Genomic DNA, 27,034 nt, shown 5'->3' on the forward strand with positions numbered 1-27,034 from the left:
GCTTTGGATAGGAAATGAGGAGGAATTGCTTTAGTCAGAGGGGTGGTGAATCTGCGGAGTTCATTGCCACAAAAGGCTGTGGAGGCCAAGTCAATGGATATTTTTAAGGCAGAGATTAGTACGGGTCTTGATTAGTATGGGTGTTAAGTGTTATGGCGAGTAGGCAGAAGAATCGAGCTAGGATGGAGAGATAGGTCAGCCATGACTGAATGGCGGAATAGACTTGATGGGCCGAATGGCCTAAATCTGCACCTTTACTTATAAAAACACCCTGAAGCATCAGTAGATATGGTGTTAAAGTTGGCAAACAGTATGCTCGATTTAATGTGAGGCAAGGCCATTGTGTACAAATGTCAGGAAGTCATGTGGCAGCTTTATAAAACTTTGGTTGAACCACATTTGGAGAACTGTGTTGTCGTCGCATTACAGGAAGAAGGAATATCACCTGGATTAGCTACACGGAGAATTTGGCAAATTTGGGATTGTTTTCTCTGAAGTGTTGCAAGTTGCGGGAAAATCTGATGGCAGTTTATATAACGAGAGATATATAGATAGGGTAGTCAATCAGAATAGTTTCCACAGGGTGAAAATGCCAAACACTAGTGGGCATCACTTAAAGATGAGAGGGGAAAGTTTAAAAGGGCAAGTTTTTGTTTCAGACAAAGAGAGGAAGACGCCTGGAATGTGCTGCTTGGTGTGGTGGTGGAAGCCAATACGCAATGGTTTTTAGGAGGTTTTTAGATAGGCATGTAGATATGGAAGGATATGGATCATGTGCAGGCAGAAGGGATTTGTTTAATTTGGCATGTTCAGCATGGACAGCGGGTCGAGGGACCAGAGTCTGTGTGTGCACTGTTCTGTTCTAAAAGCAATAGGAACATTTGCAAAACCACAGAATCATGTAGCAAAGGAGGTTATTCAACCCAGTGTGTTCACTTCAATAATTTTAAAGATAATTAGTCACATACTCTTGGTGCTGCCCCACCTGTTTATTGTAATATAATGCTGGTAACTATATACATTGTTGTTAGTCCTGTTCTGCGAGTCCACCAACTTGTAACAGCCCCAAAACAATGACTAAATTTGCATTTCTATAGACATTTTTCATCACATCAAGAAAACTCAAATAAGTTACAGTAAAGGGCCTGTCCCACGGGTGTCATTTGCACATAATTTACGTGACATCATTTATGCATCGTGCTGCACACGTGATGCGCGCATGGTGCGCATTACGCTCGCATGGTGTGTGGTGAAGTGGGCAGGCGCGGCGCCCCAGGAGTTTGGGATGTACAAAATCTTTGCGCGCCATCTGCGTGACGCACAAATGACGCCCAAGTGGGACAGGCCCTTAAAGATTTTTTTTTTTTTTAAAGTATGGGAGTAATCGGCAGACGATAGGCACAAAAAGCTGGAGTAACTCGGATCGAGACCCTTCTTTACCAGTCAACGACCAGAGGACCAGCAGTTCTTAACTCAGCAGGCCAGGCAGCATCTCTGGAGAGAGACACAGGTGCTGCCTGAACCTGCTGAATTATTCCAGCATTTTGTTGAGTACCTGGACAGTTTCAGTGGTTAAGGACTTACTTCCATGTTCTGCTTCTGATCATCAACTGAAATACCAAAAAGATGCCAAACTCCTCTAAGTCCAAATTCCCTCGATGTTTGTTGTTCATAATAACCAGGGACTGGCAATCCGCACCAAAGATTATAGAGGAGCAAGATAGACCACTCCTCGAAAAACGCGTAGTATGACGTGTGTGATTGTCGACGCCATTTTATTGAGCATTTTATTGGGCTGTCATGGCGTCCTCATCTAAATCTTCATCTCACTGCTCCGCTATCAATTGTTCTAATCGTAAATCTAAACGACCAGACCTGTCATTCTTTAGGTTCCCCGATAAAAAAGAAAGGAAAGAAAATATTATTATTATTTTTTGTTGATATTCTGTCGTGAAAATTTTATTTTCTGTTCTCCCATCAACGGCCATTGTGAAACTAGGTTTGTCGGCACATTAGAAAGTTAGTAGACTTATTTTTAATAGATCTTTACTTACCACTATAATAAAGACAATTTTAACACTTCTGTACGTTTTTGGTTTTGTTCTTGTAAGGGATTGGTCTCCAAAATATGGCCCGCAGGACACATTAGGCCCAGTGACCACGAGATTTTTCGAGCTCAGATTCAAGTCCGAGAACGCGGCGGCTGTTAGCCGTTATAGCCCTCGAATTGTCGACATCACAAGCAAAGATCACAAGCCCACCGTGAAGAAGGGTGCAATCAAAGATTATACAACTCTGCTCTATCATCTTTGGGTGCAATGGTGGGCCGTGGCGTTCGGCGGCGGCGGTTGCAATCAAAGATACTAGAGGAGCTCTGCTCTATAATCTTTGGTCGGAATGGGACGGCTGAACGTTATAACATGCTATAGTTCCACCCTCCCTCTCCCCCTTCTCCCTCTCCCCCCTTCTCCCTCTTCCCCCTTCTCCCTCTCCCCTCTCGATCCCTCTCCCCTCTCCCTTCTCTCGATCCCTCTCTCCCATCTCTTCTCTCGATCTCTCTCTCCCTCTCTTCTCTCGAATCTCTCTCTCCCTCTCTTCTCTCGATCTCTCTCTCTCCCTCCCTTACGCTTAAAGAAATGGCGGCCGTGACGTTCCGTCACGTACTACATGTCAGTCCATTGGATTTCGGAGGAGTGGTCTATCTTGCTCTGCTATAAGATCTTTGATCCGCACCATGCCAATCAATGGCTTACACATTTCAAAGCCGCTGCAAAACTTGGGTCACAAGCCAGCAACATATGCCAAAATGAAGTCCATGACTGCCACATCAAGTCAGGTTCAGTCAGGTACCAGCACAATGGTACCAAGTCATACCAGCTTTTCGTTCACACCTAACAAGCAGCTAACAATTGCCTGTTTTCTTTATTATTGTTACTTTTTTTGCATATCTTTCAGGCATTGGTTCTATATCTCTACATCATCGTCTATATTTCTCATTTCCCTTTCCTGTGACTTTTAGTCTGAACATAGGTCTCGACCCGCAAGGTTCCTTCCTACACAGCACAATGATAATGTTGTTTGTAGTATCATCACAGGCACAGACAATACACATCATTATACATAAATTACACAAAATTCTACAAGACAGTGAAAAGAAAATGATAACGAATAAACAAGACATTAGCACAAAGCACTCTTTGAAAACAAGTTCACAGTGCACAAGGTGGCCCACAGTGTTACGTTGCCAAGGGAGAATTAGGTTTATGCAGATGGGTTCAAGAACCTGGTGGTTGTTGGAAATTAGCTTTGAATAAGTAGGCAAGGCACGCATGATGCAGTTTAACAAGGTAATGTGCTGAACTATGCCGATGTTGTTGTACAAAATAGCACAGGCAAAAGACAGAGATGATGGGGTGAGCAACCACCACCTCCACCAGATGAGGAAACAAGCTAAAGGTTAGATCTACAGACAGACAGATTATGGGAATGCAGATGGATGACTGCAAAATTGTGGGAGGAACCACCAACTGACGACAACCCAGAAACCAGAAAGATGGCTTTCAACATGATCAGAGAACCAATATCCTTATGAAGCTTAAAGGAGCAGTGAAGGAAAATAACCTATAGGACAGGACATATCTCTGGTATCCCTCTCCCCTGACACACAGTCTGAAGAAGGATCGCGACCCAAAACATCACCTGTTCCTTTTCTCCAGAAATGCTGTCGGACCCGCTGAGATACCCCAGCATTTTTTGTCTATCTTTGGAGTATGACATAATTTGGTGAACAAGATTGAAACAACTATCAGGATAGAAATAGCAAGTTTAGGAGAGTAAGCAAAACTAGTATGGCAAAAGATTTTCAATTAAAAAAAAATTCAAAGTATATAGAGGATCAGAACTTTCTGTAAGGCAGCCAAGGAAAATATGGGTCGCAGCTGAATGCATATAGGTGGCATTCAGAAAAACTGAAGACACATGACTGGGATAGAGTGATTCAGTTACGAGGAGAGACTGGAGGCCAAGTCTATTTTGGCTAGAGCGTAGGAGGTTAAGAGGGGACATTATGAAATTATGAAAGGTGTAGATGGGGGAGACTAGTAAAACTAGAGGACATAGATTTAGATTGAGGACCAAGAGATTTAGAGCAAGGGGCAAGAGATTTAGAAGGGAACTGATGAGAAAAACATTTTTCACACAGAGAGTGGTGAATCTCTGGAATTCTCTGCCACAGAAGGTAGTTGAGGCCAGTTCATTGGCTATATTTAAAAGGGTTAGATGTGGCCCTTGTGGCTAAAGGGATCAGGGGGTATCGAGAGAAGGCAGGTACAGGATACTAAGTTGGATGATCAGCCATGATCATATTGAATGGCGGTGCAGGCTCGAAGGGCCGAATGGCCTACTCCTGCACCTATTTTCTATGTTTCTATGAGAGGGATCTGTTTCAGCTATAGAATGGTAAGTACCTGGAAGGGACTGAGAGTGATGGAAGATTAGTAGATGGAAGTGGGTAGACAAAAATGCGAATAGTCTCAGCATCGAAGGCTATGGGCCAAGTGTTGGAATCAATACAGATGGGTTCTCACTGGTCAGCAAGGATGTGATGCACAGATTGGCCTGTTTCCATACAATGGGGAGAGGGAGAGGGAGGGGGAGGGGGAGGGGGAGGAGGAGGAGGAGGGGGAGAGTGAGGTGGAGGGGGTGGGGGAGGGGGTGGGGGAGGGGGAGAGGGAGAGGGAGAGAAAGAAAGAAAATAAACAGGCATCAAACAAAACAAAATGCAGCGATGGTTTGTAGAAACCAGGAACTGTATTACAAAAAAGAACAGTGCTGGAGTAACTCAGCGTGTCAGACAGCATTTGGTGGTTTGACAGACAGCGAAAAGGCTAAGTGGGCGTTGCTCAGGTTAGAGTGTGGGCACATGGAACTTTCTGATGTCTTACAAAAAGACCTTTGGTAAACAGCAAGCACTGCAGATGAGGAAAACACTGTCACCTGATAGAAATCAGAGAGCGGCAGAGTGCAAGTTACTTCGGGGCAATGAGCAGATTAAAAGACAAGGCATAAAGTGGCAGATAAAACCTTAGTGTAAATTAAAGTTAATAGATTTGTGAGTAGCTCTCAGCAACCCAGTGCACTATCAATAGTTCAACGACATGCCTGGACACAAGGATTCACCACTCAGACCCAGACAATACAAGATTAGCCCTGAATATGGAAGATTACAAGGTGATCCAATTTATAAAGTGATCCGATTAAAATATAAATCACCACTAAAAGGATGCGATAGGATATAAGCTATTCTTTCTGGCAGAGGAATCCAAAACAACAGGGCATTGCATTAAATTGAGAGATTGGCCCCTTCGAGGGCAATGCCAAATTCCATTTCTCAAAGGGCAGTGGAGCGCTCTATTCCAACCCCATACCCTCCAGACCTACGAGAAATTGAAAGATTAACAAAGTTTGATTAAACCAAAGTTATCAAGGATAATGAAACATAAAGTAGAAAAATTGAATTAAGGTTCACATCACCTCCATTCCCTGCATATACATAATCAAACTAACTGAACCCGTGAGTATTGTCCTGTGATTAAATGATCTTACATGAGCAAAAAATGACAAAATGCTGGAGTAACTCAGCGGGTCAGCTCTGGAGAAAATGAATAGGTGATTTTGAGTCGATACCAGTCTGCAGACTGAGCAGTTTGGAAAGCCAACCAACTCCCTGTTTGGCAGTGCAATAGTATTAAGCCTGGCTCAATTCCAAACCCAGGGACCAAAAATCAAAGGCACCTGTGTATCTCCACTGTGCAGCCGATGAGGTTGTTATGAACTGCTGAGGTTCACATTTTGTCTCCTATAACCAGTTAGCAAGTTAGATAAGGTAGAATGGGCACAGCTGAACAAACAATCTTTGAAAGAAAACTTGATTATACTTTTTAAGTTTTTGGCCATTCAAAAATTTTGAAAAAGACTTACCAATTGACAACGGGAAGAAGGCTCACACAAACAAAGGCATCTAGTGTTTGTGCACCTCAATATTAATTGCTGCAGATGTTCAAGTCAAAGTGCTGATCCAGACCACACACTCAAATGCTGGATGAAGGGAGTGTTATATCAGCAGAGGTGTTGACTATAAATGTCGTTCACAAAAGACCCTAGCCGCCTCTCAAGGTCACTTTTGAAAAAGAATAAGTAGTTGGACGCAATATCGGAAACTAACATTTATTCCAAATATATTACTCCGGTCAGCATCACATAATGGCAGTTGAGAGTCGTACCTTTTGACTGACTACAATTCACAAGTGCTTCATTGGCTGTGACGCACTAGATAAAACCGAAGGCAAAAAAAGTTGTTGTTGAAATGTTTGTCTTTTTCTGCATTCAACATTGCATCAGCTGCAGTTGACGTTCAGACATGTTTATAATCAAACAACATATCCCATTCTCTAATACGACTTGTGCAACAGTAAACTTCAACTCAGTCTCATTTTATAGCATTCCTTGCCCATGCAAGAGCGAAAGCGTAGGAAAAGGTCTCTATTCCAGAACGGAGCACAAAAATCTAGACTGACATGATCCATATCCATACACCTATATAAAAGCCTCTTAATAGCCACTGTCGTATCTGCTTCTGCCGCCATCCGTAGCAGCGCGTTCCACATACCTACCACTCTTGCCCCACACATCTCCTTTAAACCTTCCCTCTCTGACCGTTAAGCTATAGCCTCTAGTTGATATGTTACACCAAGATCAGAACACCCTTTCAGGAGATGTAAATGATAACACGGCACTATTTAAAAAAAAGAATGGTATCATGATCAACACTTATCCCTCAACTGACACATTTTGAAGAATCTACTTGTGGGAATTTGCACTATAAAATATGTTGACCATATTATCTTCCAGTTTCATAAGCCATTACTCAGGTTCGAGGACAATTGTTTTCTGGCTGGTGAGGCTAATGTGAGGCCTTCAGACTCTGCCGTTAGTGGGGCAGGTGATGCTTCATGAGGTGAGCAGGCACAGGCCTGGAAAGTTGACATTCCTGCTGTTGTTAAATCTGGCTTTGTGTGATCCCAACAAATAGACAATTTCCCATTGATATCTTCTCCATTTAGATTATCAATTCCTACTAGGCAGTGGGAATAGACACAAAATGCTGGAGTAACTCAGCAGGCCAGCAGCATCTCTGGAGAGAAGGAATGGGTGACATTTCAGGTCGACACCCTTCTTCGGACTGAGAGGTCAGGGGAAAGGGAAACGGCGATATGGATAGTGAGCTGCCACACTTTGTTAAGGAGGCTTCATGAACATCAAATCTTTTATAATGCCATTGCCACGTAAAACATGTTTCAAGAATTGTAATGTGCTATAAAATATTCAGAAAAGGTTATGAAAGGTGTTTATAGAAATGCAAAACTTTTTTTTGTAAAACCATTTTGGAGACGCAAGGAACTGCAGATGCTAGAATCTTGGGCAAAACACAAAATGCTTTAGGAACTTAGCAGGTCAGGCAGCATCAATGGAGGAAATAGACAGGTGATGCATCGGATCAGGACCCTTCAGTCTAGTGCCATTTTGGGCCAGGAGCCTTCTTCAGACTGCTGAAGGACAGTCCTGACCCAAATGCAAGGTCTCGACCCAAAACACCACCCATTCCTTCTCTCCAGAGCTGCTGCCTGCCCCGCTGAGTTACTCTCGCATTTTGTGTCTATCTATGGTTTAAACCAGCATCTGCAGTACCCTCATTCACATCCTGACCCACACCGATCCATTCCCTCCATAGATGCTGCCTGACCTGCTGAGGTTTTTCCATTTTGCACTTGTTTTTCAGAAGCTATGCCTAAAAATGGTTTGTTGCTCCAGATTCCAGCATCTGCAGTCTCTTGGGACTCCTAAAAAATCTCTATGGGTCTGGGGATGTTCCACTGAGACACTAGCACCTATGCACAATTCATTGCATTAACTTTCTAGCAGTGAATTGCCTTAATCTGATTAACTCCTTTTTATGCCAAGAGAAAAATTGCACTCAATTTGACTTGCACACTCCTGTAAGCTTATTGAGCTTCATCTTTTTAATCCTTTTTGGGCTTATTCTGACGAAAAGAAACAATAAAGGCCTCTATTCCGCTGTTCGCCAATACATCAACACAGAAATACTTTCAACTGAATTGGTCTGCTGAATCAGGCCAGATGAAACTAGCCAATGAGGTCTGAGGGATGCTGGTTCAAGTGGAGCACAGGGATAACATCACCAGAGGCAATGCAGCAGCAGAATTGTCGTCCATTGGAAGAGACATTAAACAGGGGTTCTCAACAATTGTGGCAGCTGGATGCAAAGATGCTACTGCACCTTTTTAGGGATGAGCAGGGAAGTCTCCCTCATTGTCTTGCAGCAGATATTATTAAATAGGAGCAGCATTGTGGAGTAGGTGATAGAGCCGCTACCTCTCAGCGCCAAAGACCCGAGTTCAATCCTGAACTCGGGGTGCTGGCTGTGTGGAGTTTGCACGTTCTCCCTGTGATCGCACTGGTTTCCCTCTACATCACCAAGACATACGGGTTGGTAGGTTAAGTGGCCGCTGTAAATTGCCCCTTGTGTAGATGAGTGGCAGAATCTGGGGGGCATTGATAACAATATGAAAGGAATAAAGTTGGATTCCGTTATTTGTAGGATTAGTGTGAATGGGTGGTTGATGATCCGCGTGGACTCAGTGAGCCACAGGACCTGTTTCCATGCAATATCCCCCTACTTAAAGATTGACCAGTTAATCTAGACGCGACTTTAAACTTTAGAGATGCAGCGCGGAAACAGGCCCTTTGGCCCATAGAGTCCGCACCGACCATCGATCACCCCGTACACTAGCATTATCCTACACATTAGGAACAATTCTACCAAAGCCAATTAACCTATAAACCTATACATCTTTGGGGTGTGGGAGGAAATCAGACCAACCCACGCAGTCACAGGGAGAAAGTTCAACATCCTTACAGACATCACCATAGTCAGGATCGAACCTAGGACTCTGGCGCAACAACTTTACCACTGCGCTACTGTGCTGCCTGTGATTTGTGATCATTTTCCACCTGGATTTCCTAAAGTAAAACAGAACATGGACCATACATACGCAAGCTGCTTAGAAATGGCCAGAAAAAGATGCATTATTCCAAGTGATTTTGCCACCCCGACCAAAATTTTTGATCCTGGCCACTTTCATTAATGTTAATTTTTGTTGGACTGCTCTCTTGCAATATTTTATAGGTTAAAAGCCATAAACTAATTTTCAACTTTCAGCAAAAGAAAAAAAGCTGATAATGCTCAAACCAGCAATAACTCTCCTGGGATAAATCCTTACTGGCCTATCCATAGTAGTGCAGCAATTAGCGATGCTGCCTCATAGCACGTGTTGTACGGCATGTAAACTGGCCTCTCGGCCCAACTCATCCATATTAACAAAGATGCCCATCTATGCTAATTCCATTTTCCAGCATGTAGCCGATATCCTTCTATTCCTTTCCTACCCATGTACTTGTTTATATGCTTTTTTTATAAAAACGTTGTAATTGAATCTGCCTTGACTGCCTCTTCGCACCTTGTTTTATATAGCCACCCCCCTCTGCATGTAAACCTGGCCCTCAGATCTCCTTTAAATATGTCTCTTCTCACCTTAAATCTATGCCTTTTGTGTTCCAGGGAGGCCATCCCAGAAGGCACGTCCGTGAGGATGCTCTTCATTGACTATAGCTCTGCATTCAATACGGTCATCCCCACCAAGCTCACCACCAAACTCCACCAGCTAGGCCTCAGCTCGCCGATATGCGATTGGATCCTGAACTTTCTGACAGAGCGACCGTAGGCAGTGAGACTGGGCCCTCACCTGTCCTCCACTATCACCCTGAGCACCGGCACACCACAGGGCTGTGTACTAAGCCTCATGCTCTACTCCCTCTTCACTCAAGACTGTGTTCCTGCATTCGACACCAACACCATCGTGAAGTTTGCAGATGACACAACAGTGATTGGGCTGATCACCAACGGTGATGAAACAAAATACAGAGCTGAGGTGCAGAACCTGGCGGACTGGTGCACACGTAACAACTTGTCACTAAACACCTCCAAGACCAAGGAGCTGATTATTGACTTCAGGAGGTCCCATAATGGAGAATACGCCCCAATCTCCATTTACAGGGAAAGTGTAGAGAGAGTGTCCAGCTTTAAGTTTCTGGGCACTCACATTTCAGAGGACCTCACATGGCCCACCAACACCGCTGCGCTGGTCAAGAAGGCACAGCAACGATTGTTCTTCCTGAGGACATTAAAAAAGACTGGTCTGCCCCAACAGCTGCTGACAACGTTCTACCGCTGCACCACAGAGAGCATATTAACGTATGGCATCTCTGTGTGTTATCTCAGCTGCACGGAGGCGGAGAGAAGAGCTCTTCAGCGTGTCGTCCACAGAGCGCAGAGGATTATTGGGACACAGCTACCAGCCTTGGAGGGCATCTACCACACACGGTGCCTCAGGAAGGCCGTCAGCATCCATAAAGACTCCTCACACCCTTGTAACGGACTGTTCGAACTACTTCCCTCTGGCAGACGTTACAAGGCCTTCTACGCCCGAAACTCCAGACTCAGAAACAGCTTTATTCCCAGAGCTATAGCGGCTCTGAACCGGCCCTGCTGAGTGCCTCCCATCCCCCCTGGACTGTCTCCGTCGGATGGTCACGTCACACAGCTTATTTATTTATTTTACTTTTCTTTTACATCGGTTGGAAGCTGCATACTAAATCTCGTTGCACTGATGTGCAATGACAATAAAAGATATTATTATTATTATTAATATCCAATCTCTCATTGTAACCACAGCCCTCCATTCAAGACAACATCCTGGTAAACCATCTGCACTCTTTCTAGTATTCCAACATCTTTTCTATAGTTCAGCAACCAGAACTGTACACTATACTCTGTGTGGCCTAACCAAGGTCTTTCAACATAATGTACCAGTGATTGAGTACAAGAGTATAATAGGACCATTGCTCATGACGACAAACAATCTTTTCCCTGAAGATAGACACAAAAGAGTGCAGCGTAGGTTAACAATTCCTGGGATGGCGGGACTGTCATATGCTGTGAGAATGGAGCGGCTGGGCTTGTATCCTCTGGAGTTTAGAAGGATGAGAGGATATCTTATTGAAACATATAAGATTATTAAGGGTTTGGACATGCTTGAGGCAGGAAACATGTTCCCAATGTTGGGGGAGTCCAGAACCAGGGGCCACTGTTTAAGAAATAGGGGTAAGTCAGTTAGAACAGAGATGAGGAAACGCTTTTTCAGAGGTGTGAGTCTGTGGAGTTCTCTGCCTCAGAGAGCGGTGGAGGCCGGTTCTCTGGATACTTTCAAGAGAGAGCTAGATAGGCTCTTGTAGATAGCAGAGTCAGGGGATATGGGGAGAAGGCAGGAGCGGGGTACTGATTGGGGATGATCAGCCATGATCACATTGAACTTTCGGTGCTGGCTCAATGGGCCGAATGGCCTACTCCTGCACCTATTGTCTATAAAATGCTGGAGCAACTCAGCAGGACAGGCAGTATCTCTGGAGAGATGGAATGGGTGACGTTTCAGGTAGAGACCCTTCTTCAGAGCCCCTGCATTTCACTACCCAATCCACCAGTGACACCATTGTGAGGGAGCTACAAACTCATATCCCAAGGAACCCCTGTACATCAAAGCACCTAAAGCCCCTGCCATATTATCCAGGGCTTTGTTACTGTGTGTGTAGTGTATTCTCATGTGGACTATCTCTGGATGCTTCAGTTTCACCCATATTCCAAAGACATGCTAATAGATTAATTGGCTCCTCTAGATTATGCTTTATGTGTAGCTAAGTGTCAAAAGAAAGAATGAGAGTTGATGGGTATAAGAGAGAAAATTGGATGGTTAAAGGGAAATAAACTGGCAGAGAGGCAAAATGGAATTCTTGAAATTGCTCTGTTGGGAGATTCATGAGGAATTTCAAAATATTTAGTCTGTCACAACACTGCTGCTTTTCCAAGTTGCAATGTACCAATTTCGGTCTTGCAAGCCAACGTCACTGAAGCAGATAAACTCAATAAGACTTCGGTACCAGCCCAATTTCACCCATAACACTCATATTTTTTCATGCAACTTCAAGTACGCAACTGGGTCACCTACCTGCAATATCAAAAATCAGTCAAATAGCCAACAGCTCTTTCTTCCCAATAACCCTTTCTGGCTTAAGCCCTCCCTTCACCACCTCCAGTTTAAATTCCATTTGGAATATTTTGGAGGACCAAGAAACCAAGCTACAATCAAAGTTACACCAATGCAAATTTCAACTCCAAGTAGTTAACGTTTAGTTCATGAACTACAGCCTAAGCCACTATTAAATCTTCAATTGCTTTATAAGAAAAGTAACCTTGATTGTATGTCAGACATCAGCTGAAAATGAGCTTGAGATGCCACACAGTTGAAGGTGGCCATATGGCTTGCTGCCCTTCGAGAAATTGGTGAGCCCATATGCAGAGTTTGTGTGTGGAGTTCTGAACTTCCCATTTCTTTGCAATGGGTGTGAGGATCGGAAGATATTTCAACACCCCATTTTTAAGTGACAGAATTTCATGTCCCACCATGTCTGTGCTGACCTTGATGCCAAGTTAAGCTGCATACGAGCCTACACATGGGTCAATATTATTTAATTCCCTTCCTGCCTGTACCTGTCTATATACAGTGCATTCAGAAAGTATTCAGGCCCCACCACTTTTCCCACATTTTGTTACTTTACGATAATTACTTTTCATTATTCTAAAATGAATTAACTTTTCTTTTTTTTTTAAATCATCAATCTATACACAATGCTCCATTATAAAAAAGCGAAAGCAGGTGTTTAGAAATGTTTGCAAAGTATTTAAAAATAACTGAAATATCATATTTACATAGGTATTCAGACCCTTTACTCAGTACTTTGTTGCGGCACCATTGGCTGCAATTACAGCCTCAAGTCTTCTTGGGTATGACGCTACAAGCTTGACACACCTGTATTTGGGTCATTTCTCTCATTCTTCTCTGCAGATCCTCTCAAGCTCTGTCAGGTTGGATGGGGAACGTCGATGCACAGCTATTTTCAGGTCCCTTCAGAGATGTTCGATCGGGTTCAAGTCCGGGCTCTAGCTGGGCCACTCAAGGACATTCACAGACTTGTCACAAAGTCACTCCTGCGTTGTCTTGGCTGTGTGCTTAGGGTTGTTGCCTTGTTCGAAGGTGAACCTCCACCCCAGTCTGAGATCCAGAACGCTCTGGAGCAGGTTTTCATCGAGGATCTCTTTATACTTTGCTCTGTTCATCTTTCCCTCGATCCTGACTAGTCTCCCAGTACCTGCCGCTGAAAAACATCCCCACAGCATGATGCTGCCACCACCATGCTTCACCGTAGGTTTGGTATTGGCCAGGTGATGAGCGTTGCCAGGTTTCCTCCAGACATGACGCTTGGCATTCAGGCCATAAAGTTCAATCTTGGTTTCATCAGACCAGCGAATCTTGTTTCTCATGGTTTGAGAGTCCTTTAGGTGCCTTTTGGCAAACTCCAAGCGGGCTGTCATGTGCCTTTTACTGAGGAGTGGCTTCCATCTAGCCGCTCTACCATAAGGCTTGACATAAATTCAGCATCTGCAGTTCTTTCTCAAACTACCATAAGGCCTGATTGGTGGAGTGCTGCAGATATAGTTGTCGTTCTGGAAGGTTCTCCCATCTCCACAGAGGAACTGTGGAGCTCTGTCAGAGTGACCATCGGGTTCTTGGTCACTTCCCTGACCAAGACCCCTCTCCCCCGATTGCTCAGTCTGGCCGGGCAGCCAGCTCTATGAAGAGTCCTGGTGGTTCCAAAGTTCTTCCATTTAAGTATGACAGAGGCTACTGTGCTCTTCGGGACCTGCAATGCTGCAGAAATTGTTTTATACCCTTCCCCGGATCTGTTTCAACACAATCCTGGCTTGGAGGTCTGCGGACAATTCCTTCGTCTTCATAGCTTGGTTTTTCTCTGACGTGCACTGCCAACTATGGGACCTAATATAGACAGGTGTGTGCCTTTCCAGGTCGTGTCCAATCAATTTAATTTACCACTGGTGGACTCTAATCAAGTTGTAGAAACATCTCAAGGATAATCAATGGAAACAGGATGCACCGAAGCTCAATTTTGAGTGTCATGGCACAGGGTCTGAATACTTATGTAAATGTGATATTTCAGTTATTTCTCTTTAATTACTTTGCAAAAATTTCTAAACACCTCTTTTCGCTTCTTCATTCTAGGGTATTGTGTGTAGATTGATTAAAAAAAAAGAATTTAATCAATTTTAAAATAAGGCTGTAACGTAACAAAAAATGTAACATACTTTCTAAATGCACTGAAGCTCTTGAACCTTGCTATCATATATAGTTTTGTCACTTACCTGCCAGTACAATTAGTCTTGTAAAGAAACTTGCCAAGTAAATCTCCTTTAGATTTTTCCCCTTTCACCTTAAAGCTATGCCTTCTAGTATTTGTGTAGGAAAGAACTGCAGATGTTGGTTTAAATCAAAGGTAGACTGGATGCTGGAGTCACTCAACGGGACAGGCAGTATCTCTGGAGAGAAGGAATGGGTGACGTTCCGGGACGAGACCCTTCTTCAGACTGATGTCAGGGGAGTGGGCAGGAGAGAGATAAAATGTAGTCGGGGGCAGTAAGACTGGTGGGAGAACTGGGAAGGAGGAGGCGATGGAGAGGGAGGGAAACCAAGGGCTATTTGAAGTTAGAGAAGTCAATGTTCATACCGCTGGGGTGTATGCAATCCACGTGAAACACGAGGTGCTGTTCCTCCAATTTGCACTGGGCCTCACTCTGACAATGGATGAGGCCCAGGACAGGAAGGTCAGTTTGGGAATGGGAAGTTAAAGCGTTGAGCAACCAGATCAAGTAGGTGGACTGAGCGGAGGTGTTCAGTGAAACGATCGGCAGGTCATAGTATAAAAAGACACAGCTCTCTCTGCAAACTCTTAGATTTTAAATAAACAAACAATTATTTGCCCCAAATGCGTGCCGTGCGAGAGCCACTCCCCAAGAAACATTTTTCTTTCGATTTCCTGAAAGCCTCTGGTTTTCACTTTACCAAGAAGTGATGACACCCTTTCAAAGTCTACACCTTCAGCCCATGAGTTTGGTCATGCCTCAACCTGCTCTTACCAAAAAAACGACTCACTTCCATTCTTTCCTTAAAGCCAAACTTCCTGGCAACAACTTGTAAAGATTTCTTGCACAATCACTGATGCCGCTATTCATTCTCCTTCACAGTACACCATGTGTAATTCAATCAATGCAGATTAGACCTACAACTTTACAGCTAGTCTGGTTTCTATCTGTTATGGTCTTATCCAACTGGTTCACAAGTCCTGGTCACATGTACAGTGCCCTCCATAATGTTTGGGACAAAGACCCATCATTTATTTATTTGCCTCTGTACTCCACAATTTGAGATTTGGTTAAAGTGCACATTGTCAGATTTTAATAAAGGCCATTTTTACATATATTGGTTTCACCATGTAGAAATTACAGCTGTGTTTGTACATAGTCCCCCCATTTCAGGGCGCCATAATGTTTGGGACACATGGCTTCACAGGTGTTTGTAATTGCTCAGGTGCATTTAATTGCCTCCTTCATGCAGGTATAAGAGCTATCAGCACCTAGTCTTTTCTATCACCTTTGGAAACTTTTATTGCTGTTTATCAACATGAGGACTAAAAGTTATGCAAATGAAAGTCAAATAAGCCATTATGAGACTGTAAAACAAGAATAAAACATCAGCCAAACCTTAGGCTTACCAAAATAAACTGTTTGGAACATCATTAAGAGGCAAGAGGGCACTGGTGAGCTTACTAATCACAAAGGGACTGGCAGGCCAAGGAAGACCTCCACAGCTGATGACAAACACCTGTCCGACAGATCATAAAGATTGTTCAGGAGTCAGGTATGGATTTGTCAATCACCACTGTCCACAGAATACTTAATAAACAGAAATACAGAGGCTACATTGCAAGATGCAAACCACTGGTCGCAAAAATAGATGGCCAGGTTACAGTTTACCAAGAAGTACTTAAAAGAGCAACCACAGTTCTGGTAAAAGGTCTTGTGGACAGATGAGACGAAGATTAACTTATATATAGAGTGATGGCAAGAACAAAGTATGGAGGAGAGAAGGAACTGCCCAAGATCCAAAGCATACCACCTCATCTGTGAAACACGGTGGTGGGGGTGTTATCACCTGGGCATGTATGGCTGCTGAAGGTACTGGCTCACTTATCTTCATTGATGATACAACTGCTGATGGTACTAGCATAATGAATTCTGAAGTGTATAGACACATCCTATCTGCTCAAGTTCAAACAAATGCCTCAAAGCTCATTGGCCGGCGGTTCATTCTACAGCAAGACAATGATCCCAAACATACTGCTAAAGCAACAAAGGAGTTTTTCAAGGTTAAAAAATGGTCAATTCTTGTATGGCCAAGTCAATCACCTGATCTGAACCCAATTGAGCATGCCTTTTATATGCTGAAGAGAAAACTGAAGGGGATTGGCCCACAAAACAAGCATAAGCTAAAGATGGCTGCAAGGCCTGGCAGAGCATCACCAGAGAAGACCAGCAACAGGCGATGTCCATGAATCGCAGAATTCAAGCAGTCATTGCATGCAAAGGATATGCAACAAAATACTAAACATGACTACTTACATTTACATGACATTGCTGTGTATCAAACATTATGTGCCCTGAAGTTGGGGGACTATGTATAAACACTGTTGTAATTTGTACATGGTGAAACTAAAATGTATAAAAATGGCCTTTATTAAAATCTGACAATGTGCACTTTAACTACATGTGATTTTTTTTCTATTACAAATCTCAAATTGTGGAGTACAGAGGCAAATAAATAAATGATGGGTCTTTGTCCCAAACATTACGGAGGGCACTGTACATGAACTCTTCAATCCTTATCTTCTCCACATTGTTTCTTATTTTCTACATGATGTGTGACCTCATTCCTTACCAAAACGCAAATCCACGTTGGTAAATATTTCAATGCAGGCTCCAATTAAACACATATTGGCTGTTGAAGATCCACACGGCTCTGCCTGCCCCTGCCCCCCCCCCCCCCCAAAGAAAAGAATCTCAACTTCTCCTTTATTCTCGATCAATATTTTTCAGTTTACCAACAGAAAAGGAAGATTCATTATTCTCTCAAACTGAACAACTGCTCAGCTGTTTTTTTGTACAAATGTTGCCGCACTCCTGAAAAGCAATTCATTGTGTGATGCACTTTATCCATATTGACAACACAAGCAGGCTCTGTATAAACACAAACCCTTCTTTCTCCTCTGTCAATATGACAGCCACTGCCCCAGCCTGTACCAGTGCCGCATTATCTTTCACATTTGTTTAGGAAAGTAATATTTTCATACCCACTACAAATAATTTCTATTTTTGTTTTAAACATCCATGATTTTGGAGAAAACCTTGCAAAAGACTCCAATAATGTCTTCAACTGCATCCCATTTGGTACATTAGGCTACAAATTCCCAGCGCCGATGACTAAAGAGGAACAACCCAAGCTTCTGGATGACTAAGGAACATTCAGCTTGGTAGCCGACTAATTAACAAATTATCCACATCACGGATTTAACATAAATTAGGGTGGCACAGTTGGGCAAGTTGGTAGAGCTGCTACCACACAGCACCAGAGACCCAGGTTTGATCCTGATCTTGGGTGCTGTCTGTGTGGAGCTTGCACTTCTACCAGTGACTGAGTGGGTTTCATCCAGGTGCTCCGGTTTCCTCCCACATCCAAAGACATCTGGGTTGGTAGGCAAATTGGCCTCTAAGTTGCCCCCAGTATTCAGAGAGTGGATGAGAAGGTGGGATAGAATAGTGCTGGTGTGGGCGGTGATGGATGATTGACATGGACCGAGTAGGCCAAAGGGCCTCTTTCCATGCTGTATCGGCAAACTAAAATAGTGAGAATGAGTAATTGATGGTTGGCATGGACTCAATGGGCCACAGGACCTGTTTCCACGCTGTATCTTTCAGTCAAAATATCAGCTAAAATGCAAGGGGCACGTGAATCTTTAATGAAGGGAACAGAATAAAAATTGGAAAGACCAACTATTGCGGGTAGACCAAAGCGGACAGACACAATGGGTCAAAGCTCCTGCTACTTACTATGTTGAACAATTTCAAGAATAGCTGCAATACGTGTAACTATTATAATAATTTTTTATGTAGACAAGGATCACTGAGATTGTGACAAAACAAGGCAACTTGTCAAGTGAATGATTTGGGATTGGCACTGCTGTGAATTCCTTATTATTTTTTTAATTTGAGTTTTAAAGCTACAGCATATAAATAAGCCCTTTTAGTCCACGCCGACCACTAACCACCCGTTCACACTCGTTCGATGTTATCCCACCTTCTCATTAGAGGCAATTTACGGAAGCCAATTAACCTCCAAACTCTAATATCTTTCGGATGTGGGTAGAAGCTGGAGCACCCGGATAAAACCCATACAGTCACAGGAAGAGCATGCAAACGAGAAGCAGATGGAACCCGAGGTCAAGATTGAACCCGTGTCTCTGGTCTGTGCCTCCCTAAGTTGGTGTTGTGGGTCACTTTGCTTTATGCCACTGATACACTGGCTGGCGGGCCTACCAAACAAAGCAATCACATTTGCGCGAGAACAAAACCATACATTAGCCCAGACTATAGTTTCCCTTCAAACCAAACCTTTGAACCCTGATAACTGCATACCAAATCCCCATGTTACACTGAATTAAAATTCTCATCTTATCATGGTGGGATTTTCACTGGCTTACTTGGTCTAAAAACATTACCAAGCTGGACAAGTGTACAGTTCTGACATTAGAAGCACCATTGTTAAACAAACTTATCTGAACACATGGATAATTAAGATATCGGTCTCAAATAAAATAATTATATATTACTTACCTATAACCCTATAAACCCTCTTATCTAGATTAGAGATGTTGTTAAGTGTGATAAATAGCAGCTTACACTGAACCACAATCTCTCTCTTGGTATATTATTGTCATTTGTTTAGAGATACAGTGAAATGCTTAGTTTTGCGTGCTATCCATATACAGGAATCCAATCATACTTATACAAGTACATCAGGTAGTGCAAAAGGATAAAGGAAATAGAGTGCAGAATATGGTGTTACACGTACAGAGAAGTTGCAGGTACAAAAAAAGTGTATGGGCTGCAACAGGAGATCAGGAGTACACCCTTGGCTTATGAGAAGTCTGTTCAAGAGTCGAATAACAGCAGGGAATAAGCTGTCTCCGAATCTGGTGGAATGTGCTTTCAAACCTGTATCTCCTGCCCACTGGGAGAGAGAAGAGAGATTAACCGGGGTGTGAGTGGCCCTTAATTATGCTGGCTGTTTTCCTGAGGCAGCGTAAAGTGTAGATGGAATCCATGGTGGGGAAGTAGGGAACAAGGGGAGGCTGGTTTATGTGATGGACTAAGCTGCGCCACATTATCTGTTCTCGTCTGAACAGACAACAGATAAACATTTTATAATCAAAGATAAAATATTCCTGTAGGAACCCAAAGTTCAGATGAAACAAATAGAATCCCCTAATCAACAGCAAGAGGAGAGAAAAATTCAATCTATTGGGCCAATTTCTTCTGCCACAATGCTGCTGTTGTTTCCTGTAGTGTTCACATGGGGATCTCATGATAGAACAACCAGCCAAACATGTGAATATCTATGGTCGGACTACAAAAGCTTTATATACTCAACACGACAGAAGTTGAAGATGGATATTTTTACTGACCAAAAACACAACAGCAGTCATACAATATAACAAATGTATGAAATATTGGTTCAGCTAATTCTAAAACATCATTTTAACTATTGAACAAATCTTTTGGAAAAATTAAATCAAACATTAATTGCACTAGCCACATAATCATAATTCTGTACAACTTATTTCTTAAGTCTCTTTCTACTCCTTGTGTTCTCCCAAATTATGGTGTTGTAGTTAAGACCTGGGTCTGTTGGCAAAGGAATCCTCAGGTTGCAGCCTGCGATGGAAGTTGAAGTTCAATCAGTGCTTTGAGCGGCTGATCTTGGCTCACCTCAAAGCCAGCCTCCCCCCCACACTGGACCTCCATCAGTTTGCCTACCGGGCCAACAGGTCTACAGAGGACGCCATATTGGCGGCCCTACACTCTGCCCTGACCCACCTGGACAACAACAACTCCTACATCAGGTTGCTGTTCATTGATTTCAGCTCCGCTTTCAACACTGTCATCCCCGCCAGCTTGATCACCAAACTCAGCGGGCTTGGCATCTCCACCTCCCTCTGCAACTGGACACTGGATTTCCTCACCAACAGACCACAGTCTGTTAGGGTCAACAACCTCACCTCCACCACTATAACACTGAACACCGGCGTGCCACAGGGCTGTGTGCTCAGCCCTCTCCTCTACTCCCTCTTCACCCACGACTGCATCCCTAAGTACGGATCCAACGCCATCATTAAGTTTGCTGACGACACCACGGTGGTAGGACTGATCAGTGACAACGATGAGTCAGCCTACAGAGAGGAGGTCCAGCACCTGACAACCTGGTGTGCCAATAATAACCTCGTCCTCAACTCCAAGAAGACGAAGGAACTTATTGTCGACTTCAGGAAGGTCAGAGGGGGCAGACATACCCCCATCCACATAAACGGGACTGAGGTGGAGCGCGTCTCCAGCTACAAATTCCTCAGGGGTACACATCTCGGAGGATTTGTCCTGGTCCCTCAACACCTCCAAGCTGATCAAAAAGGCACAGCAGCGCCTTTACTTCCTGAGGAGGCTCAAGAAAGCCCACCTGTCCCCCCAGATCCTGACCAACTTCTACCGGTGTACCATCGAGAGCATCCTGACCGCCTGCTTCACGGTATGGTACAGCAGCTGCACTGTTGCGGACAGGAAGGCACTACAACGGGTGGTGAAAACCGCGCAGCACATCATCGGTGCCCCGCTCCCTGCCATGGATGCCCTCCACCGAAAACGGTGTCTGAAACGAGCTGGGAAGATCATTAAAGACCCCTCCCACCCCAACCATGGACTGTTTGCCCTCCTCCCATCAGGGAGGCGGTACAGGAGCCTCAGGTCTCGTACCAGTAGGATGAGGAACAGCTTCTACAATCATACCGTCGCATTGCTGAACTCGGAGTCCCGCCGATAGATTCCTCCGGTCCCTCCGTCCCCATTGTTTAATTATTCTGTATTTTTTATTATTCTGTATCCTCTTTTTTTTTTAAATTTCTATATTGCACTACTACGGACTGACGCAAAACTGCATTTCGTTGTACCCATACTCAGTATTTGTGCAATGACATTAAAGTTGAATTGAATTGAATTGAATTGAATCACAATGTGACATGGGAGTTCCTTCCATAAAAAGGTGTTTGAGGTTCAAATAACGTTGACAACTTTGTCATCTGTTCGACTATTTTGCATTTCGCATCAGACAATTTGCATAATCTGCAACGCGCGTTGGGGATTTTGGATTACCTATACAGTCGCAACCCATGAAATGTGCTTCATGCAAACTGTTTCTTTAAGGTCACCCAAAACATAGGTGTTGGTGTGTAGACTGAATACCTTCAAGTTGTTCCTCACCAGCATAAAACACGAGTTGGTGTATGGGAAGCAATCCAAAAGTATTCAATAAAACACTCAAGTTTATTTAAAACCTACACTGCTAGAAACAACATTATGTGGTTTTAGAAAAGTGAAGACTCCTTCATATACCATTTCTTTTTTTCAGCAGATTCTGCACTGAACGTCAGTCTGAAGGGTCTCAACCCGAAACGTCACCTATTCCTACGCTCCATAGATGCTGCCTCACCAGCATATCTATCTTAAAAACAATTGGTGGATTTCAAGAAACATCGACTTTGTACATGAACATGCACTCATTATACAATAGGTGTGACACTGGATATTGTTGTGCATTCAGACATAGGATAAGATTGTCCTCTTAAAATGAGATTGTGTGCACTGAGGTAGCACTTCAAATAATAATACATTCTCAAGTATACCTTTAAAAGGAGGCATGAATGTGAAGGAGCAATGGCTAGAAATCTAGGTCTCACCCTTGATGGCAAAAATTAAATTCTGAGAATCATACAGCAGATACAGGCGTTCTGGCCCAACTTGTCCCTGGCAACCAAGCTGCCCATTTAAGCTTGTCTCGGGAGCCTGCACGTTGCCCATATCCTTCTAAACCTTCCTAACTGTGCACCTGTCTAAATGTCTTCTAAACATTGTAAATGTACCCCCACCTCGACCATTTTCGCCGGCAGCTTGTTCCATATACCCACCACACTCTATGGGAGCAAATTGCTCCTCAGACCCCCATTAAAAATTTCCCTTCTCGCCGTAGAACGATGACCTCCGGTTTTGAACACCTCTGCCTTGGGGAAAAAAATGGATATCTACCCTATCTAGGCCCCTCATGATTTTATACACCTCTAACAGGTCAACCGTCAGCATCCTTCGTTCCAGGGAAAACAGTCCCAGCCTATACAGCCTCTCACAATAACTCAAGCCCTCCATTCCTATCAACACCCTTGCAACTCTTCTCTGCACCCTCTAGTTTATGCGCACCCTTTCTATTGTTCAATATTGGTGGTAAATGAATAGTGTCACGTGTACCGAGATGCAGTGAAAAACTGTGTACTATCCAGTCAAATCGTACTGTACACCAGAAGTTAATCACGGTGACACAAGCATAACAGATAGTGCAAGACAAAAAAGTGTAGAATACAGTATATTCCTTTAGTGTAGCTATGTGAACTACACACAATATTCCAGTTGCAGGCTCACCAACGTTTTGTACAACTGTGACATGGCATCCAAACTCCAGTACTTAATACAACAGCCGATATTTTACACCTTCTTCACCACCAAATGCCTGATGACATTTTATAATTGCATAATATATTAAAACCAATTCCACATATTCCATCCTCCATCCTCATATTAACAAGTACATCGATTAATCAGATTTTAAAAAACTTCCTTATCATTCATTTCCATGTGGTAGAAAGTAGCTGTCAATAAAAGCTCAACAACACGTTAACCCATAATGTTGGGTAATGTGACGAAGTCACCTGACAAGGTAGGTAATGGAAGAATTAAGGCCCGAGGGAGTACGAGGTTTCAGAGCATTGAGAAACTGCAATTAAATCCAGACGTTCGGAATCAGGCTTTTTGGGAGGGGTTTGATATGAGTAAGAGGAAGAAACCTTCTCTACTAGTGTTGTACACAGAAAACAGATTTAAAAGAAATCACAAAAAAACCTGCAGATACTGGGAATCCAAAATATGAACAGAAAATGCAGGAAACACTTAACCATCCAGTCAGCATCTGGTTCTCCTTCTACTAATTAATCTTTCAGGTCTGAGACCCTTTGCCAAGGCTCTGAGAAAAGCACTTGGTCCAAAATATTGACTCTATTATCATTCCACATTAGCTCCCCAATTTAATCAGAAAGATCTTCAAATGCAAACACAATAACCAAGTAACTTCCTGATTTGCAAATACAATTTCATCAGAAACCCCATACAGAATAACAACTATATAGGACAATTTTCATTCTGATGTCCAGCACTCGCTCTCGAGCGCCAAGGTGTTTTGAAGGCTACAATAGGTGTAACTGCTTTTTAACTGGGAAGGGCCAAGGTGGGTGACTGCACTCAAAGTAAATGTACAAGAACTCATTGAGGAATAAGGTGCTGTAACTCCCAGACCAGAGGACAGGGTGGATGCACATACAGGGGGGATAAAGTCTGGGGAGGAACTCCGTGAGGTGAGACAATCCCATGAAGCGGCAGGGATCTGGGCATACGGGGGAAAAGGTGAGTGGGAGTGGGATAGAACCCATCTGCATCTAGGCTAGGTGAGAAGGTGGAGGGGCGTGCAGCAAGGACAGGTGTATATGGAATGGGGAGACAGTGAAGGGCTGGGGCATGAGAGTAGGGTTAGGGGGCAAAGAAAAGGACATGAATAAGGTACTAAGAGTGGCGGAGGCTAGAGTCAATAGAAAGGTATAGCGGGTAAGGGGAGAATGGATGCAGAAGGGCCCCAAGAGGGTGGAGGAAGTGGAGGGGTTACAGCAGGCTGTGGTGGGTTTAACTTTAAAAGGTGCGGTGAAACTGATGAAAAAGGGGTACAGTGAGAAGGGGAGAATGGGGTGGGATTACAGGGGGTGGATGTGGGGGGTGAGAGCTGGGTGAAAGGGAGTGGATGCTGGTGGGGTTACAGGGATGAGTTAAGGGGTGGGGACACAGATACACTAAAAACGCCTGTATCTGCTGTATGATTATCAGAATTTAATTTTTGCCATCAAGGGTGAGACCTTCCTCCCACACAATTCTTGGGCCCACCCTCCCCCACCATAGTGAGGAGAGGATTATGTTATAGGGAGTGAGGCGAGGGTGGGGAGGAGAGTAAGGGGCACATGGAGTGTTGGAAGGGAGTAACGGTGTAAGGACAGGGAATTTGTCAAGGGATGCAACGAGTAAGGGTAGTGATGACAGGAAGTGGGGTCAGGCTAGGGGAGGGGATAGAGTAGCAGGAAAAGAATGGGCTAGGAGGGGACAATATACAGGGTAGGATGATACAAGGGAAAGGGCATGGGATTGGGGTGGTGATGGGGATTAGTGGAGAGGAGGTAAAGAATGATGGGGGAGGTGGGGGGTAAAGAATGGTGGGGGCTGGGAGGGGGTAAAGAATGCTGGGGGATGGGGGGTAAAGAATGCTGGGGGATGGGGGGTGGGTAAAGAATGCTGGGGGTGGGGGGGTAAATAATGTTGAGGGATGGGGGGGTAAAGAATGCTGGGGGATGGGGGGGGGGTAAAGAATGCTGGGGGATGGGGGGGAAAGAATGCTGGGGGATGGGGGGTAAAGAATGCTGGGGGATGGGGGGGTAAAGAATGCTGGGGGATGGGGTAAAGAATTGTGGGAGTGGGGTAAAGAATGGTGGGGGAGGGGGGTAAAGAAGGGTGGGAGAGGAAGATGCCAGCTGGGTGACGGTGAGCGGATGTTGAAGGATGGGGTTGAAAGCAGAGAATGGTGAGACGAGGGGGTACAATTTGTGAGGGAGGGTATAGATTATGTGTGTGGGGGTGAGGGAGAGGATATAGATTGTGTGTGTGTGGGTGAGGGAGGGTATAGAGTATGTGTGGGGTTGAGGGAGGGTATAGATTGTGTGGGGGAGGCGATGGAGAGGGTATAGATTGTGGGGGGGGGGGCAGGGCGGGCGGGTATACGGACTTTGTGTGTGGGGGGGATGGGGTATAGGTTAAATGTGGGGGGTGCGGGAGGGTATGATTGTGTGGGGGGTGGGTATGATATTGTTTGGGGGGTGAGGGCGGTAATGATTGTGTGGTGGTGAGGGAGGGTACGCTTATGTGGGGGTTGAGGGTCTAGATTCTGGTGGGGTGCGGTGGGTATATTGTGTGTGGGGTGGGTGTGGTATCAGATGTGTGGGGGGGGTTGAGGGAGGGGGTATAGTTTGTGTGGAGGAGGAGCTGGGAAGAGGCGGGCTGAGATGCGGGTGGTGGAGAGGAGAGAAGAGGATGGGTGGGGGTACAATTTGCGCGGTGGGGGATGGAGGGAGGGATACAGATGCGGGTGGGGATGGAGGGGATAGGATGGGGAATGGCCGAGGTGCGGGTGGGATACGGAGCGCGGCTGGCGGAAGATCGAGCGTCGCGATTGCGATCACGGGCCGGACTGAGGTGACGCCGGGGGGGCGGCGAACCATTATCTCCCCCCTCCCCCCTCTCCCGCCGGCAGAACCCCGAACCCGCCCAGCCCGCAGTCCCCTCTCCTCTCCCGAGGCCCGACCCACAGCCACCTCGGCTCCCTCTCCCCAGGCCAAGCCAAGCCTACCCTCGCCGCTCCACTCCACTCCACTCCACTCCGCTCCGGCCGCCCGCTCACTCGCTCGTTCTCCCTCACACCGTCCCTCCCTCCCTCCCTCCGCCCGCCGGCTGTCAGCCCGCGCTGATTGGCCGCCCTGAGCTTGACCCCGCCTCTCCTCCCCGGGGAGGGACCGCCAGCTCCACCGATCTCCACCCTCCCCGCCTCACTATTGGTCAAAGCCGCCGTCACTCATCCATGGGCCGGCCCTATTGGGCAAGAGAATGTCAATCACCCAATCGATGGCCTTAACCAGCCTTTAATCAGTGTTGATTGGCCGGCGTTCGCGGTAGGAGGCGGGACGGGCGCTCCATACCGGGTTGCAATTAGATGAGACGGCTGTCAATCACCCGCCGCCACCCAATGTCTGCTTCCTATTGGACGGTGAACGAGACCTGACCGTGACATTCCCGTTTACTATTGGGCAACGTTGATGTCAATCAGCCAATGGGCGGGGCATAGACCTGTGATGGGCAGCGATCGATGACGCGCCCCGTCGCCTCAAGTACCGCGCGTGCATCAGCAGTGGGCTCTGCCGCGATTATACAACGACGATCAAGTACAGGGCGTGTGTTTCATCTCAGAGCGGTGTCCATCTACCACCCCCTCCCCCCTCTCTTCGCCTCTCCCCCATGTTCCCCATCTCCCCCTTCCCCCCTCTCCTCTCCCCCCCATCTCCTCCTCCCCCCTCTCCTCCCCCTCCCGCGCCTCTCTCCCCTTCCCCTCTCTCCCCCCCCTTCCCCCCCTCCTCTCTCCCCCCTCCTCCCCCCTTCTCTCCCCCCCCCGCTCCTCCCTCTCTCCCCTCCCCCCTCCTCCCCCCTCCCTCTCCCGTCTCCCCTCACCCCTCCCCCTCCTCCCTCTCCTCCCTCTCTCCCCCTCCTCCCTCTCTCGCCCTCCCCCCTCCCTCCCCTTCCCCCCCATCTCCCCTTCCCCCTCTCTCCCCTCCCCCCTCTCTCCCCTCCCCCCTCTCCCCCATCGCC

At 45.3% G+C, this 27,034-nt stretch overlaps 1 protein-coding gene across 3 annotated transcripts in view; it reads right to left on the minus strand.

The window, feature by feature from the left end:
• Positions 1–26,154, minus strand: part of LOC116984595 (fatty acyl-CoA reductase 1) — a 92,370-nt gene extending 66,216 nt beyond the window's left edge. The window contains exon 1 of one of the 3 annotated variants that reach the window (XM_033038822.1): positions 26,025–26,122. The gene's annotated coding sequence lies outside the window, so the exon portion shown is untranslated. Of the gene's footprint in view, positions 1–21,874; positions 21,895–26,024 lie in introns of those variants that run through there. The other 2 variants (XM_033038820.1, XM_033038821.1) reach the window with 2 other exon arrangements.
• Between the last annotated feature and the right edge of the window lie 880 nt (positions 26,155–27,034).

The sequence above is a fragment of the Amblyraja radiata genome, chromosome 20 (assembly GCF_010909765.2).
Source record: "Amblyraja radiata isolate CabotCenter1 chromosome 20, sAmbRad1.1.pri, whole genome shotgun sequence".
Taxonomy (NCBI): Eukaryota; Metazoa; Chordata; class Chondrichthyes; order Rajiformes; family Rajidae; genus Amblyraja; species Amblyraja radiata.